Raw genomic sequence first — 4860 nt, 5'->3', positions numbered from 1 at the left:
GTCTGTCTGTCTGTCTGTCTATCTATCTATCTCTCATCTGTCTGTCTAGCTATCGTCTGTCTGTCTGTCTGTCTATCTATCTATCTCTCATCTGTCTGTCTGTCTATCTATCGTCTATCTATCTATCGTCTGTCTGTCTGTCTGTCTGTCTGTCTGTCTATCTATCGTCTGTCTGTCTGGCTATCTATCTGTCTATCTAGCTATCTAGCTATCTGTCTGTCTGTCTGTCTATCTATCGTCTGTCTGTCTGTCTGTCTGTCTGTCTATCTATGCATGCATGCATGTGTTAATTTATTTATTCACCAGTGTTTTGCAATCCTCCTAAAAATAAAGAAATAAATAGGTAAAATTATAAAATTTAAGTTCATTTATCCTCTAGCAATGCAGAAAACATTAGAATATCCCTTATATAATATAATGTGTCTAATGAATTATCTATTGTTTTTAAGCGAGACATTGTGGCTGAATGGTCCATCCACCTCTTTTAGCCACTGAGAAGGAATAAAATAGAAAACAGATTATAATTCATGCTCCTGGCCTGTTCTACTTTCCACTGATGTCAGCTTATGCCATGAACGCTCAGTATTAGTGCTCAGCACAAAAGTTAGCCGCGGGACGTTTCGTGCCTGTGGTCATGCTTGGTTTACTGGCTCGTTTCTGAGAACACACGGCACATGCATTCATTATCCTCTAATCTGTTAAGTTATCAAAAATCATTTAACAAATAAATGTTGTCAACTCTTGACCAAATGTACTATGCTGTTGGTGAGACCATTGCTTGCTTATTAAGTCGTTGGACTTTTCTGTGTTTTCATTTAATCATCTACCTCGCTTCTGAGTTTTAAAATTTCATACGAGAGGTAAAAGAGAAAGTTTGCACAACAATGTTTAAATAAAATAATAATAAAACCAGATATAATATAGAAATGGCATACAGTCTAAAAGAGAAGCTTACTAAAATATGTTGAACCCATGCATCCCAGCTAAAGAAAGAAATGAGCATCTGTTCTGGAAAGAATTCTGTGGATAAATAATAAGAAAAAAATTATAATGATAACACCTTCATCCCCTCAGCTTGTTAAATTAACATGCATGGCTGTTTGTTTCCTCCAGCTCTTTACCAGATGTTGAATAAAGGCTTGCAGAACTAAATGTATTTGTAATGCATTTGTAACTATTAACAGTTGGAATTATACCTTTTTTCAGAATTAATAAAGTTCTAAGTTCTATAATTCTGATGCAATATAAATTGCTATCAGGACAATAAGGGCTTTCCTCAACAAAGATGCAAATTCATGCAATGCTACTAAGCTCCTCAGCCCTAGTTATTTTACAGCTTCTGCAACTCTTGCATTTCTGGCCTACATATTATATTCATCTGCTTGAATGTCGACAATGCAGCTGCTGAAACATTGTTACATTTGTACAGTAATTGCAAATGATTCAACAGTGTTTTTATTAACATTGTGTATTTCGAATCAGCTTTGACTTAAACAATGGTTAAATTAACTTTTAATGCAACAATATATACAGATAACACTTAATTCATATGCAAACTGTCATGCTGTAAAAAGCCACATAACTGTCCTGTTTATTGAAAATAAAAATACACAATCCTCAGCTTATTCAGAGAAAAACACCTTTGTTTCCAAGTATTTATAGCCTACTGTTTATTTTTTTTTTACTGTGTAATTATCTACGTCGATTCACAGCCCTAATTGATTTTAAATTACTTATGGGTAAAACGATTCATTAAAAAAAGAAATGACAATGAAAACATTTGTTAATTGTTGCCCTACAGGAGTGGATGGTGATGATGCCATGTGGCTAAATATATTTCTAATGAATAATACAACAATGTGTGGTTAAAAAAGAGATACTTACGCAGTCATAGATTTTTTTTTAGCCATGTCCACATCATCTACACCTCCCAGTGCTAGCTGAAAAGGAGTAAAACACTCTGCAAGTTAGACACTAAAGCAGTGCTTACTAGTACAACCAGTTAATTTTCTTTCAAGTGACCATTTGGGACTCTCTAGCATTAGGTGAAATTTGTTCATTGTAACTGTTTAAAGTTAAAATGTTTAAAACTGTTAAAATCTGAAAGTTGCCAAGAGTTTAACACAATATATTGTTAGAGAGTGGGGACTGTGCATTTTGGCCAGAGAGTGGTGCTTGGGGAAAAGTCATAAGTCTTCAAAAAACTACTGAGGAGCTTGAAGCTGCTGACTATTTTTGTGGTGATCCACCAGATCATGCGTATAGTTTTTACAATTAGGGCCCTAATGGCACTCTAAGCCCTCACTGTCTTCCTCTGAGTCCACACTTTAATACTGCTTGGTTGTTGGGTAGAAGTCGGGCTCAGCAGAAGTGTACACTGAGGGAGCAAGCGTGTGACTCCTTCGCTTGGCATAAAGACTGGTTATAGCACAACCCAAGAGTTTTGACGTGTGGGCTGTTAGGGCACATTTCATTGGGTTGGAACTACTGAACAAATAACTTTTGCAACACTGGCAATACGAATGTAAAAATATTGGTCATGCCAATGAAGGAAAGGGCAAGTCATTTGTAATAAGCATAATCCATAATCAAGTATTCCCCTTCAGCAAATTATTCACCACAAATGTTTATTTCATTTATGAACAAAATAACCGAATCAGGAATCTCGTTTGCAAACTGCTGACTGATTGCATGACTGGGGCATGTTGATAACTTAACTAAAATGAGTCGTTCTGAATTTTAAAAGTGTAAATGTGACTGATGATAATGCCAATACATTTAAATGATAAAAACATTGTTTAATTGTATTTTAGACTATTATTATCGTTTTTTTAATAGCTTGAAAAAAAATCAAGCAACAGCATTTTACACAATGGACAGACATTATATATATATTGTATAGTCACAAATGCTTTTGGGTAGATATTCCATAAAACAATCTTGTACCAACTGAACAATGAAATTATGTGCTTATCTATTGCACCTAATTTTTTTTAAAAGGCGCAATTTTTTATTTAGTCATAATGTAATAGTTAGGAAAGGACATTATCACTGATGTTTTTTTATCTTAAGGGGTTTCTTGCAACTGGGCACATGATATATGATATACAAACAAATAAATCCTTGCAGCTGAATATTAGAGTTTGTACTTGTGCTATGCTTCACTCCAAACTTGTGAAGAGTAGAGCATCTCTAAAACTCAGCTCGTAAATCATTCATATCATCATCTCTGCAGGGAAACATGTTAAATATTTATGAAAGATTATCTGAAAGCGAGAGAGAGAAAGAAAGAAATGATAAAGCTTTAATATCATAGGGATGTGAATAAGATGATTCATACGCAAACACTTGGGCACAAATTCCAATGTAAGATCATGTTAAAAAAAATAAGGCACTGATTATTCGAGACTCAAGTAAATTAAATTTGATACATCGAGGAAGTATTCAGATCCCTTCATTTTTCACGTTTTACTATATTGCAGCTTTATGCTAAAATGCTTTAAATAGTTTTTTCACATCAAACAATACGTACTCTGTAATGACAAAGGAAAAAACTGATTTGTGAACCAGAAAAAAAACAAAAAACAAAAATATCTCACTGACATAAGTATTAAGACCCTTTGCTATGACACTTGAAATTAAGATCAGGTGCATTTCTATGAGTCTGTCTATTTCTATAGTCCACTTTAGACATTCTACTCACTTTGCAGTTACACGTCAACTAACTTTAATTCGAGTATTAGTGACCAGTTAGGTTAGGTTAGGTTTAGGATTAGCAGCATAAGTTAACATGTAGTTGCAAAGTTACTTATAGATAGCAGATTGTCTGAAGTGTTACCCATTTTTGAGATGCTTCTACGCTTTCATTTGTAGATTGAGTTCAACTGTGGCAATTTCAATTGCTTGGACATGATTTGAAAAAACACATATGTCTTTATATAAATTCTAACAGATGAAAATGCATATCAGAGAAAACACAACCATGAGGTAAAAGGAACTGTCTACAAAGCTCAGAAATACTGTCAAAGCACAGATCTGGGCTAGGCCTAAAAAACAAAAAGCAAACAACCATGCTTCCTTGAATATTCCCAAGAGCACAGAGGCCTCCATAATTTGGCCAAACTGAACATTTGGGGAAAAGAGACCCGGACTTTCTCACCATATTTGCAAAGTCTTGTTCTCATTGTGCAATTCTGAGAGTTTATTTACTTGTATATTATCCAATGTATGACCCTGCTGTCTCTTCCGTTGCTTAATCGGATTGATTCTTCTGGTTTTTGATCCCCTGTCTGTTTCTGGTTTTACCATTAAACTCTGCACATGGATCCTCGTGAGTGCAAAGCTTGCCACCTCAATCTTGAGGAAATTGCAGCCAAAGGTGCTAAAATACAGTATGAGAAACAAAGATGCTGTGTGTGTTTCAAATGATCACAGATCCTAATTAATGTCATCTTTATTCAAATAATGAACATGAGACAAAAATATAATATCAGGTAATTTATGTAGTGATTGTGCAATAAATCAGTGTTTAAGTAATTTTCTTATAATTTTTCATTTGAAATATATTAAGTAAACAAATATGTAATAACATCATCCTCCCCCCAACACACCTACAAATCCTGCTGTCAGTCCAGAGCATGACTGAAAAAAGTTTCAACCATGGCAGAATCTAAGCTAAAAATATTAAATTTAAATAAGCATCACACACACATGCATGATTTTTCCAGACAGCCTTTTGGGAGAACAGTGCCTCTCTAACACTCTGAACGGATGTCTCTAAACATGAGTGCATTCTCATGTCCTCGACATTCTTGACGTATTAAAGATGTGCAATCTCATGCTGACTGTCACCGAGTGTTG

This window comes from Sinocyclocheilus anshuiensis, unplaced genomic scaffold (genome assembly GCF_001515605.1).
Source record: "Sinocyclocheilus anshuiensis isolate Anshui unplaced genomic scaffold, SAMN03320099.WGS_v1.1 scaffold658, whole genome shotgun sequence".
Lineage (NCBI taxonomy): Eukaryota > Metazoa > Chordata > Actinopteri > Cypriniformes > Cyprinidae > Sinocyclocheilus > Sinocyclocheilus anshuiensis.
This window is presented reverse-complemented; position numbering follows the sequence as displayed.